Here is a 14,723-nt window from a genome sequence, read left to right as displayed (position 1 = left end):
TTGTCCGCAAATTTTGGAAAAAATTCGGCAGAGTGCCATTTGTATTTTGAGAAAATAGTTCTTCAAAACCTGAAAATAAAGACACTCCCATTATTTTTTTTAATCACAACTCCATTATTCAATCTCATTTCACAAATCAACACAAGCAACTCAATACACAGTTTAAATTAAATCAAACATTCAAACCTCTCATTAAGGTAACAAAATTAATATTTACATTCATGGGATCATAAAAAAAATTTAGTAGTGCAAAACTTTATAAATACATAAAATCACAAGAGGAAATTTCATACATATAATTACAAAATTACATCAAAATCTAAAGTACAAGGGTATACCTATGATATACCCGAAGATAGTCTCACTATGCCTTTTAGTAATCTTGCTCAGCTGCTTTATATTTTCTTTCACCTGCGACAGCATACAAAGCTACCGCTGAGTGGTGAACTCAGTGGTGCACAAACTAATAATTTAAAACTTAATACAAGTTATGCTTGACAATCCATAACAAATAAGAATTTAAATTTTCTAAATTCTTCAAAATTCATAACATTCAAAAATCAATATTTTCATTCATGTAAATTATTCATTTGAATAATATTTTGATCAAATAGTAACTATTTATCTACATTTCTTTTAAATCCCGAAACAATACAAAAATATTTTGAATCACTGACAAATTATTTATTTCAATCACAATTTATCAAACTATGCATAATTTAAAGGGCGTTGCCAATAATTCACACAGTTGAACCCATGACCCAAAATTCAAATAGATGTCGTGTTGTACACCACAACATTTCACACTCTCCCAATAACCGAGCTAAAAGGGAGGAACAAAGACTAGCTAGTATATATGAGTACTCATTCAAATTCTTCCCTAACTGGCAAGCCCGAGAGGAAGGAACTCGTCCCATCTAGTGGAGGAGATATCTCACTAGACAACCTAATGAGAATTCACAACATATTTTACCATGTCAACTGTGGTTTCAAATCATATTCAAAACAATTTCTACTTACAAAGTGTTTACAAATCATCAACATATTTAATCGTCATAAATTCATGCTCAAGATTGGCAACACGTCAAACTTAAAATTTACAATCCTAAAAACCAGGCAATAAATCCTTAAATGCATAAGAAAATTTACATTTAATTTATACCATTTCATTCAACAAATTAAAATCCTCAACACAGCAAAATTATAAATCATAAAATAAACTTGTTCAAAGCAATTTAGAAGTGAAAAGTAACAAAATACTTAGTTGCTCACAAACCTTAAGCGAGTCGCCTCTTGGCATTAACTCGATTCCTCGAGTTCTTTTCCGATCTTCTTTTCAGCTGAAACACACAGTTTCACAGTGTTTCAGTATCATAACTCATCATAAATCTAAAAATAAATTCAAATTCACTTATACCTAGCTTTAATATGCTAAACTTGACTTTCTTTAAATTTTGTATTTTGAGGTTACTATTCATGACACTATTCAAGTCAATTTGTTGACTTTCTAATAGGTATGGGAATTCCAACTTCACCCACATACCACATTTTGGTTACTAAATTTGTTGGTTTTGGTTGTTTACTCAAATTCTAAGTCTTTTAGGCAAATTTGCAAATTTTCAGTTTTGGGTGTCTTATGTTGCACTATTCCATTGGTCATTTTACTATTAGAATTTGGCTAAGCTTTCTCCATAGAAAATGTTCCCTATTGTCTTAACTTTATTCTCCTTTTTGAATCACTCCAATTGGAGTTTTGTAGCTCAAGTTATAGCCATTTGAATCATGGCTGCCGGATTGGACTTAACCCAGAGTTCTGGGCACCAAACTGGTTCTGGTAGTTTTAGGTCACCAACTTTGGGTGGCCAAATGACTTGGTTAAGGGCATAATTTGGGTTTGTGTTCCTCATGAAAGTTTTAGGTCTATATCTCAGATTTCTACTGGTAAAATTTCAGGTCATTTAGACTTGCCTAGCCCAAGTTATGGCCAAATGAACAAACACTATTTATTTGGTCATTTTTGTACAGGTCAGATTACCAATTCCGGATTTGGTTAATTTGTTCACTAGGTTTTGGTCACTTTTTGGCCATGATTCCTAAATGAAAAATGTTCCATTTTGTGTTTATTTTCATTCCCAATTGGACTTGTAAATTTTCATTTTTGGTCCCTCAAAGGGACCTTGGTCTCTTACTGCGGCATGGCCATTCGATCCAATTTAAACTCACTTCTAACACTTCCAACACATCTCAATTGGTCACAAATGACCATTTTTTATCTCAAACAAGGTCAAACACACCATTTGACCAATTCTCACATTTTTTCCTCCCAAACCCTTAGTGCCAAAAACCCTAACTCATAAAATTCAAACCTAATGCATTCTTAACATCTATCCATAGTTTACATACTTAATTCAACTTAAGCAATCATTCAAATGTATCAAATTCACCCATTTCAAACCCTAACTAAGGCTGGCCAAAATTCTCTTTTGGTCTCTCAATAATTATTTTCTTTTGATTTTAAGTTAAGATCTAAGTTAATTGAGTCATAAACACAATAAATAAACTTAAATTTCCAAGTACAAGTGCTTACCTCCACTAGAATTTTCAATTCTTCCCTTTCTTCCTTTTCTTCTTTTCTATCCTTCTTCTAAAGCTTCCTCAAGTTGATCTAATAAGTTCTTATGGACTAGTTTGGGGTCAAAGTGGGTTAAGTGGTTGGAAGCAAGCTTTAAGCATGCTTTAATGGAGGTTTTTGGTAAGATAAGAAATGGCATAGAGAGAGCTACGAGAATTTGGAGAAGAAGAAGCAAAAAATTTGTCTTTTTAATTTTTTTTTTATCTTAATTTATGCCATAATTGACTTAGTCAAAATTTTGGGTAAAATAATTTTAATTTTGACATCATTCATGATATCACGTAATGTCACCTAATGATGTAAGCATGGTATAAATAAAGTTTTCTTTTCTTTTTTCTTTTGCATTTATTTTTCTATTAGTTCTTTAATTTAATTCCCGATTCTGAAACTTTCTTTTCTCCGATTTTATTTGACAGTTAGGTCAGGAGTCAGCTCTAGGGGTGAATTGACCAAATTGCCCCTTGCCGGTCTTATCCGATTTGCAAGTTATTTGATATTTCTTCCGGATCCCTGACCTAATTATTTGACCTACTTAATAATTCTTTTTTTGTGATTTTCTCTTTTCCACTGTGTTCGCAATAGTCCTAAGGACCGCAGCGTCACATTTTAAGGTTTAAAATTTGAGTTTAAATTGACTTCGCAGTCCTTTTCGAGAAGGTCACCCATCATTGTGACTCTCGGCTCGTTTAACTTCTTATGTTCTATTTTTCTTATTTATACTTAACTAATTGGCAATTACTAATTATTTGTGTTCAGGGCTTATCTAGTTGTCTTAAGTATTCTTCTAATCCCCTCAATTGTCTGGACCCACACCGGTCACCGAAATAGTGAAATATACCAGGCTATACAAATAGGGGTGTTACAATTCTCCCCCCTTTAAAATAATTTTGTCCTTGAAATTTTACCTAGTATCAGTCTCTGAACAGTTATGGGTGCTGTCTCCTCATGTCCTATACATGCTCCTAAGTAGCTTCCTGGCTTGAATGATGGTTCCTTAGCACTTTAACCAATACTATTTGCTCATCGATTGCTCATCTCGTGTGCTAAGTTTCTTATGAGCTTCTGTCATAAGTTAGATTCAAATTCGTTTCAATTTTAGAGGTAAGCAAATCTGTGTGCTAGTAAATCCACTCTTTCTAGGACCTCGTATGATCCTATGGGTGAAAACTTAGTTTTACTCTTTTTTTATCAAATCTCTTGATCATTTGATGCAACCTTCAGTTTAGTTTAGAATATTTTAGTCTTTTATTGCTTTTGTTTTAGCAATTATTTTCCTTTGTAGTCTTTTTTTTTTAAATGACCTTGTTGGTCGTATATGAACTGTTTATCTCTTTCTTGGTCATAGGTCTATAACCATTATCTTACCATATCCATTTATAACCAAGGCCTATGTGTCATTTTGCACTATCTTGTTTGCTTTTGTTTAACTTATTTCCTTCTTGATAAAATAGTTCGGGATATCGTTACGCATTTTAAGTAGGTTGTTTGTGTAACACCCCTATTTGTATAGCCTGGTATATTTCACTGTTCCGGTGACCAGAGTCAGTCCGGACAATTAAGGGGATTAGAACCACACTTAAGATAACTAGATAAGCCATAAACACAAATAATTAGTAATTGTCAATTAGTTAAGTATAAATAAGAAAAACAGAATATAAGAAGTTAAACGAGCCGAGAGTCACGGCGATGGGTGAACTTCTCGGGAACGACTGCGAAGTCGATTTAAACTCAAATTTCGAACTGTAAAATGTGACGCCGCGGTCCTTAGGACCATTAAGAACACAGTGGAAAAGAGAAAATCACAAAAAAGAATTGTTAAGTCGGTCAAATAATTAGGTCAGGAAGCCGGAAGAAATATTGAATTATTTGCAAATCGGGATGAACCAGAGTGGGGCAATTTGGTCAATTGACCCCGAGAGCTGACTTCTGACCTAACTGTCAAATAAAATCGGAGAAAAGAAAATTTCAAAATCGAGAATTAAATTAAAGAACTAATAGAAAAATAAATAGAAAAAAAAAGAAAATGAAAAAGTTAAAAAGGTGATGACATCATGCATGACATCATGTATAACGCCATAAAAATAATAATTAATATATTTAATTAATTAGAATTTTTGGTCTTCCTAAGACATAAAAGAAAATAAAAATAAATAAATAAATAAAGTCATCTTCTTCAAAAAAAACGTGACCCATCTCTTTCCTCCCTTCCTCACCAAAAACCACCATTGAAGCTCATCTTTAAGCTTGAAGACTACAAAATCCCACCATAAAAAATTGTCTTACCATGGTTAAAGTTTGTTTGGGCAACTAGAAAAGAAGATTCAAGGGAAAGAAAGAAGGATAAAATTAAGAAAAGGGAGATTGAAAATTCTGCATTCAAGGTTAGTAGCTAAACTTGGAAATTATAGTTTAATTTAAGTATTTATAGCATGAAGAACATGGAAATATGCTTAAAATGAAAAGAAATTAATTGTTGGAGGACTAGATGGAAATTCTGGTAGCTAGGTTTTGTGATGAAAAGCATGTGTTTTGATTGAATTTAATATGTTAGGCAAGCTTATGTGAATGTGGTAGTGAGATTGAAATGTTTAGATTTGGTTAAATGCAAAGAAATTGTGAACTAGGGTTTTGAACTTTAGGGTTTACAGACAAAAATAGGAGAAATTAGTAAATGATGTCTCTGACCTAATGAGGTGTGTTGGAGTGGTTGGAGTTAACGCCAAATTCGGATTGAGCATGGTCATGACCAAGTCAACTTTGAAGGACCAAAAATGAAATTTTACAAGTCCAATTGGTATGAGACCAATTGGAAATGAAAATAGATACTAAATGACACAATTTTCATTTAGGAAGCATGCCCAAAAAGTGACCAAAACCTAGTGAATAAATTGGCCAAACTTGAAAAATCATAGTCTGCCTCTGTACAAACTGACCAAAAGAACAGTGTTTGTTCATTTGGCCATAACTCGAGCTAGGCAGGTCAAAATGACCTGAAATTTTACTAGTGGTTAGATGAGATATAGACCTAAAACTTCCATGAAGAACACAAACTCAAATTATGCCATTAACCCTGTCATTTGGCCACCCCAAGTTCGTGACCTAAAACTGCCATAACCAAAAATTGCCCAAAATTCTGGGTTGAGTCCAATCCGGCAGCTATGGTTCAAATGGCTATAACTTGAGCTAAAAAACTCCAATTGGAGTGATTCAAAAAGAAGAATAAACTTAAGACAATAGGGAACATTTTCTATGAAGGAAGTTTTGCCAAATTCCAACAGTAAGATGACCAATAGAATAGTGCAACCTTAGACACCAAAACTGAAATTTTATCAAATTTTCCTAAAAGACTTAGAATTTGAATAAACAACCAAAACCAACAAATTTAGTGACCAAAATATGGTATGTGGGTGAAGTTGGAATTCCCATACCTATTAAGCCTTAGAAAGTCAACAATTTGACTTGAATAGTATAGTGAATAGTAACCCAAAATATAAAATTTCAAAAACATCGAATTTAGCACGTTAGAGCTAGGTAAAAGTGAAGTTAAATTTATTTTTGAATTTATGCTAAGTTATGGTACTGAAACACTGTAAAATTGTGTGTTTCAGTTGAAAAGAATACCGGGAAAGAACTCGAGGAACCGAGTCAAGGCCAGGAAGCTACTCATTTGAGGTTTGTGCACAAGATCACTATGCTTTAAAATTCATTGATAAAGTAAATGAAATATGTATTTTACTTTTGCTTTGAATTGTTGAAAGTTTATTTGTGACATTATTTATGATGTTTTGATTTAAACTGTGAAAGTTATTGTGTATATTTGAAATAGCAATGTTTAGCAAATTGTTAAGATAAGTTTTGAAACCCCAGTGTCATGACCATATATTTGAACACCTCACTAGCATGACTAGTGGGGGTAATTAGTTTTGAATTTTGATTCCTTCTCTGGAGAAGTGTTGAGGTGTGCCAGTAGAAGAGAATGTGAATGGATATCCATATATTTGAGCTAGCTAGCCTAGTGATGTGATTTCTCTTTAGCCTCTCGCTATTGAGATTCTATTTGTTTCGAATGGCATGATCTAACTGTGGGTTTTATGAAATGTGATTTGATATTTCAAAATGAAATTGTTTGGGATTAAAATCTCATAATGCATGATTTGTATTTAATTCTCATGTTTAGACAAATTTTTGAATAAATGTGATTTAAATTCTGGATAAAGATTATTTTAGTATGTTGTGCACCACTGAGTCCTAGTACTCAACGATAGCTTTTATTGCTGTCGCAGATATAGAAACTAGAGGAGCAGCAGACTGAGCTGCTAAGGATTGAGGATCTATCAGCTTGAAGTTATCGGGTATATTTTATACCCTGATTGTAGAAATTTATTTTGATATATGTAATGTACATAAATGTATGGATATGTAAATTCGGTCTTGAGCAGTTTGTACAAGGTTTGTATAAAGTTGTAATAAAATTTAGTTTGAATTTTCATAATGTAGATTTTAGTATGATGTATATATATAGATTGTTGTTTTTAATGAATGAAAATGTTTTATTTTGATTTGAATGAGATTGATAGATATTATTTTAATGATTATTGAATTTTGGAAATTGAGAAATATTGACTGTTAAATTTTGAGATTTTACAAATTGACTGAGATTGAGTATGAATTTGAAGCAGTGGTTGAGAAAATTATTGGAAGTTTTTTATTTCAGGTATTTGAAGAACTGTTTTCTCAAAATATAAACGGAACTCTGTCAAAATTTTTATAAAATTTGCGGAAAAATAAAATGGGCCAAAAATTTTAACTAGTTTTCAACTTGAAATAAATGATTAATACCTGTTAGAAAATGCTCACCACTTGTCAAAAATAAGAAAATTGTTTTAAAATCCCTTGTAGGGTACTTAATGAGTTTTCGGTAGGTGAAGTTCGGTAGTTCATTAGGTATTCTACGGGATCATGTTATGCCTTACAGAGGGGAAGGTGTGACATGTTTTATTGGTATCAGAGCAAAATTTTTGAAGTATGTTTTAACTTATGAATTTGTGTCTTTCTTTATTAAGTACAACTGCTCAATATCCATATTTGTTACATACAGTGCATTACATCATAAATATGAACTAACTGAGGGAATCTCCATGTGTTACTTATTCAGGAGATACCCTAACTTCAGACTGAGATGGAAGAAGGGGATCGCTCAATTGAGCAGTCTGTTGAAGCTGAGGCACAAGGGGAAGCCCCAGCTCTACAGAATGTTAGTGGATCTGTAGCACCAGCCCCGCAAATGCCGCAGTTTCCTGCACAGTTTACACAACAGATGGCTGTGATGTTCCAACAAATGGCTGGGGGTATGCCTGTTCAAGCTCCACCCCAGACACCTGTGACACAACCACTGCCTCCAGCCAGACAGTATGATAAATTACTGAAGTATGGGGCTGCAGAATTTAAGGGTACAGTGGACCCTTTAGAGGCAGAGCAATGGCTTGAAAGAATGGACAGAGTATTTAAGAAGCTGCACTGCCAAGATGAATTGAAGTTTGAGTATTCTGTGTCGCTACTGCAAGGGGATGCGTATGATTGGTGGAAGACCATCCCCCACAGCCTAACTGAACCACCAGTGTTAACCTGGGATGACTTCATCAGAGAATTCAGGCAGAAATACATCCCAGATGCATATGTTGATCAGAAAATGCAAGAATTTTTAAGTTTGAAACAAGGGAATAGATCAGTGGCAGAGTATGACAGGGAGTTTTCCCACTTAAGTCACTATGCTGGGAGTCTCCTTTCCACCAGTAAGGCAAGGTGCAAAAGGTTTGAGACTGGTTTGAAGCCCAGTATAAGGATGCAAGTTATGGGATTCTGACACAGCAATTTTTCAGAACTTATGTCTCAAGGACTTGAGCTGGAGAGAATTGAATCAGAAGCAACCCCAGTAAAAGAACAATCAGAAAAATATGAAAAAACAGAGAAACACAAAGGGAAAAAATCAGTTGAACAGAGTTCTAGTGGGACTTCTAGGAAGAAGAAGAAATTTAGTGGACCCAGCAGGGGTCGAGGTGGAAGATTTGGTAGGGGCCAATTTTCTGGATAGAGACCCCCTAGGTCTGGTAAACAGTCGAGCAGGGGTTCACATTCTGCCTGCCCCTATGAGACTTGTGGCAAGATTCATGGGGGGGAATACTATTGGGCCACTGGAGCCTGCTTTAACTGTGGAGGCAAAGGCCATATAGCTAAAGACTGCACTAGTGCTCCGAGATATGGTCTAGCTCCTACTACTGCCAACGGATCTATTCAGAGTCCTGCTCCTAGAGGTTCACAGTCTGTTGGTAGAGGAAGAGGCAGAGGTAGAGGCACTGCTTCTGGCAGTCAGGGCACGGTTGGTCAGTCGGCACAAGGAAGTGCTTCAGCAAGAGTCTCCACAATGAGACAGTAAGAAGAGGCTGAGACTTCTGATGTGGTAGCCGATACATTCTCTATCTCTGATCAAGATGTACTTATGTTGTTTGATCCCGGTTCAACCCATTCATATGTTAGTGCTAGCATAGTCAGTTCACTTACTGTTCCATGTGTGCAAATGGGTTTTGAAGTGCTAGTAACTAGTCCGTTAGGACAAGAGGTCCGGGTCAATAGAATCTATAGAGATTGTCCTTTGGTGATCCAAGGACATGTGTTCCTATCAGATTTGATTGAAAAGCCTTTCAGAGAGTATGATATTATCTTGGGTATAGATTGGTTAGCCAGGCATCACGCCATGATTGATTGTAGACTGAAGACAGTCACTTTTGGTCTCTCTTTGTACAGTGATGTGGTAATACATGGGGAGAGGCATTTACTGCCATCAAACATCATTTCGGCTGCACTAGCCAGAAGGATGATCAGAAAGGGGAGTGAAGCATACTTGGCACATGTGATAGACACCCAAGTGGGGAGTCCAGCACTGAGGGACATCCCTACGGTATGTGACTTTTCGGATGTGTTTCCTGATGAATTGCTAGGATTACCTCTAGAAAGAGAGGTGCAGTTTGAGATTGATGTTATGCCTGGTATGGATCCAATCTCCATAACGCCATATAGAATGGCACCTGCAGAATTGAAAGAGTTGAAAGTACAGTTGTAAGAATTGCTTGACAAGGGCTTTATCCACCCTAGTGTGTCACCTTGGGGAGCGTCAATGTTGTTTGTTAAGAAGAAAGATGGCACTCTCCGTTTGTGTATTGATTATCGGCAGTTGAATAAGGTGACTATAAAGAATAGATATCCATTGCCCCGCATTGATGACTTGTTTAATCAGTTGAGGGGTGCAGCTGTGTTCTCCAAAATTGACCTGAGATCAGGTTATTATCAGCTGAGACTATAAGAGCAGAGTATTCCTAAAACTGCCTTCAGAACCCGCTATGGCCATTATGAGTTCTTGGTTATGCCATTCGGGTTAACTAATGCTCCGGCTACTTTTATGGATTTGATGAACACTATCTTCAGACCATACCTCAACCAGTTTGTTGTGGTATTCATAGATAATATATTGGTCTATTCGAGGAGTGCAGAAGAGCATGATAGACATCTACGGATTGTACTGCAGACTCTAAGGGAGAAACAGCTATATGCCAAATTGTCGAAGTGTGAATTTTGGCTGAAGGAAATATCTTTCTTAGGGCATGTAGTTAGAAGAGGGCATTAAGGTAGATCCAAGTAAGATTGAAGCTATCCTTAATTGGAGGCCACCTAGAAATATCACAGAGATTCGTAGTTTTCTGGGTTTAGCTAGATACTACCGTCGATTTGTGAATGAATTCTCCATGTTGGCATCTCCATTGACCAAGTTGCTTAGAAAAGATGTGAAATTTCAGTAGACAGATAAATGCCAACAGAGTTTTGATGAATTAAAGAAATGTTTGACTGAAGCTCCAGTCCTTACTTTACCTACCCCGGGTAAAGAATACACAGTATATAGTGATGCTTCTCACAATGGGTTAGGCTGTGTATTAATGTAAGATCGAAATGTCATTGCCTATGCATCATGCCAGCTGAAACCGCATGAGAGAAATTATCCAACACATGATTTAGAGCTTGCAGCTATAGTGTTTGCTCTTAAGATCTGGAGACACTATTTGTATGGGGAGAAATGCTACATCTACACAGATCATAAGAGTTTGAAGTATTTGGGCACCCAGAAAGAGTTGAATTTAAGACAAAGGAGATGGTTAGAGTTGATAAAAGACTATGATTGTCTGATAGACTATTAGCAAGGGAAAGCTAATGTTGTGGCTGACGCCTTAAGTCGCAAGACTATGGTAAGTCTACGGGTTACTCCTTTGTCTATGGTACATGAGGTAAGATCATTGCATGCCAGCTTAGAGATTAATGATGACGGGCAGACAGCAGTTGCATGGCATGTACAGCCAGTGTTGAGTGTCAGATCAGAATGGCTGCTCAGAATGACCAGAAGTATCAGAAATTATTAGAAGAAGTACGACAAGGTAAGAAACCAGAATTCTCAATCAGAGATGATGGTCTACTGCTACACCAGGGCAGAATATGTGTTCCTAATGATGTTGATTTGAAGCAAATCATTTTGAATGAAGCACATGAGTCTCCTTTTGCCATGCACCCTGTGGCACAAAAATGTATAGAGGGCTAAAGGAGCATTATTGGTGGATGGGTATGAAAAGAAATGTGACAGAGTTTGTTTCCAAATGCCTAACTTATCAGTAAGTGAAAGCAGAGCATCAAGTACCCGCTGGGTTGTTACATCCATTACTAGTACCAGAATGGAAATGGGAGAGAATAACGATGGATTTTGTGATGGGACTTCCGAGGACACAGAAGAGTCATGATGCAGTATGGGTCATTGTTTATAGAATGACCAAGTCTGCTCATTTTCTGCCAGTTCGAATGGACTACAGTTTAGAAAGATTGGCTAGGTTGTACATTGATGAGATTGTGAGACTACATGGAGTGCCAGTATCCATCGTATCAGACAGAGATCCTAGGGTCACTTCTAGATTCTGGGGTAGTCTTCAGAGAGCCCTAGGAACTAGATTAAACTTTAGTACTGCATTCCACCCACAGACAGATGGCCAGTCTGAGAGGGTAATTCAGATCTTGGAGGACATGCTATGGGCTTGTGTGATTGAATTTAAGGGCAGTTGGGATACACACTTGCCTTTGATTGAGTTTGCTTACAATAACAGCTACTAATCAAGCATTGGGATGCCTCCATATGAAGCTTTGTATGGCAGAAAATGTAGAACCCCGTTGTGTTGGGATGACGTGGGTGAAAGAAAGATGATTGGACCCGAAATTGTTCAGCAAACTGAAGAGAAAATCAGGGTGATCCGAGATTGACTTAAGATTGCATCAGACCAGCAGAAGTCCTACATTGATTTGAAAAGAAGGGATATTAAGTATGCAGTGGGTGAGAAAGTTTTCCTCAAGGTTTCTCCTTGGAAGAGAATTATGAGATTCGGCAAAAAGGGAAAACTGAGTCCTCCTTTTATCGAGCCATATGAGTTTCTAGAAAGAATGGGTCCTTTGGCATATCGTTTGGCGCTACCTCCAGAGTTGGAGAAGATACATAATGTCTTCCATGTGTCTATGCTGAGGAGGTATCGATCAGACCCATCTCATGTACTATCAGTAGAGGAAATTGAAGTGAACCAAGACCTCACATATGAAGAAGAACCCATAGTGATTCTGGCTTATAAAGCGAAGCAGCTACGGAACAAGCAGATACCGTTGGTAAAAGTGCTGTGGAACCATCACTCGGGCCAGGAGGCTACTTAGGAACGAGAGGAGGACATAAGGAGATAGCACCCACAGCTGTTTAGAGATTGATAACAGGTAAAATTTCGAGATGAAATTTATTTTAAGGGGGGGAGAATTGTAACACCCCTATTTGTATAGCCTGGTATATTTCACTGTTTCGGTGACCAGAGTCGGTCCAGACAATTAAGGGGATTAGAACCATACTTAATATAACTAGATAAGTCATAAATACAAATAATTAGTAATTGTCAATTAATTAAGTATAAATAAGAAAAACATAACATAAGAAGTTAAACGAGTCAAGAGTCACAGCAATGGGTGACCTTCTCGGGAACGACTGCAAAGTCGATTTAAACTCAAATTTCGAAAAGTAAAATGTGACGCTGCGGTCCTTAGGACCATTATGAACACAGTGGAAAAGAGAAAATCATGAAAAAGAATTATTAAGTCAGTCAAATAATTAGGTCAGGACGCCGAAAGAAATATTGAATTATTTGCAAACCGGGATGAATCGGCGAGGGGCAATTTGGTCAATTAACCCTGAGAGCTGACTTCTGACCTAACTGTCAAATAAAATCGGAGAAAAGAAAATTTCGAAATCTAGAATTAAATTAAAGAACTAATAAAAATATAAATAGAAAAAAAAAAGAAAATGAAAAAGTTAAAAAGGTGATGACATCATGCATGACATCATGCATGATGCCATAAAAATAATAATTAATATATTTAATTAATTAGAATTTTTGGTCTTCCTAAGACATAAAAGAAAAGAAAAGAAAAGAAAAGAAAAAAATAATAAAGTCATCTTCTTAAAAAAAAACGTGACCCATCTCTTTCCTCCCTTCCTCACCAAAAACCACCATTGAAGCTCATCTTTGAGCTTGAAGACTACAAAATCCCACCATAGAACATTGTCTTACCATGGTTAAAGTTTGTTTGGACAACTAAAAAAGAAGATTCAAGGGAAAGAAAGAAGGAGAAAATTAAGAAAAGGGAGATTGAAAATTCTGCATTCAAGGTTAGTAGCTAAACTTGGAAATTATAGTTTAATTTAAGTATTTATAGCATGAAGAACATGGAAATATGCTTAAAATGAAAAGAAATTAATTATTGGAGGACTAGATGGAAATTTTGGCAGCTAGGTTTTTTGATGAAAAGCATGTGTTTTGATTGAATTTAATATGTTAGGCAAGCTTATGTGAATGTGGTAGTGAGATTGAAATGTTTAGATTTGGTTTAATGCAAAGAAATTGTGAATTAGGGTTTTGGACTTAGGGTTTAGAGACAAAAATGGAAGAAATTAGTAAATGATGTCTCTGACCTAATGTGTAGTGAGAAATGGCCAATAGTGACCTAATGAGGTGTGTTGGAGTGGTTGGAGTTAAGGCCAAATTCGGATTGAGCATGGTCATGCTGCTGGTAGCATGACCAAGTCAACTTTGAAGGACCAAAAATGAAATTTTACAAGTCCAATTGGTATGAGACCAATTGGGAATGAAAATAGATACTAAATGACACAATTTTCATTTAGGAAGCATGCCCAAAAAGTGACCAAAACCTAGTGAACAAATTGACCAAACTTGAAAAATCACAGTCTGCCTCTGTACAAACTGACCAAAAGAATAGTGTTTGTTCATTTGGCCATAACTCAAGCTAGGCAGGTCAAAATGACCTGAAATTTTACCAATGGTTAGATGAGATATAGACCTAAAACTTTCATGAAGAACACAAACCTAAATTATGCCATTAACCCAGTCATTTGGCCACCCCAAGTTCGTGACCTAAAACTGCCAGAACCAAAAATTGCCCAGAATTCAGGGTTGAGTCCAATCCGGCAGCCATAGTTCAAATGGCTATAACTTGAGCTAAAAAACTCCAATTGGAGTGATTCAAAAAGAAGAATAAACTTAAGACAATAGGGAACATTTTCTATGAAGGAAGTTTTGCCAAATTCCAATAGTAAGATGACCAATGGAACAGTGAAACCTTAGACACCAAAACTGAAATTTTATCAAATTTACCTAAAAGACTTAGAATTTGAATAAACAACCAAAACCAACAAATTTAGTGACCAAAATGTGGTATGTGGGTGAAGTTGGAATTCCCATACCTATTAAGCCTTAGAAAGTCAACAATTTGACTTGAATAGTGTAGTGAGTAGTAACCCGAAACACAAAATTTCAAGAACGTCAAATTTAGCACGTTAGAGCTAGGTAAAAGTAATTTAAAATATTTTTGAATTTATGCTAAGTTATGGTACTGAAACACTGTAAAATTGTGTGTTTCAGTTGAAAATAATACCGGGAAAGAACCCGAGGAACCGAGT

The sequence above is a fragment of the Hevea brasiliensis genome, chromosome 4 (genome assembly GCF_030052815.1).
Source record: "Hevea brasiliensis isolate MT/VB/25A 57/8 chromosome 4, ASM3005281v1, whole genome shotgun sequence".
Lineage (NCBI taxonomy): Eukaryota > Viridiplantae > Streptophyta > Magnoliopsida > Malpighiales > Euphorbiaceae > Hevea > Hevea brasiliensis.
Note: the sequence above shows the minus strand (reverse complement) of the source record.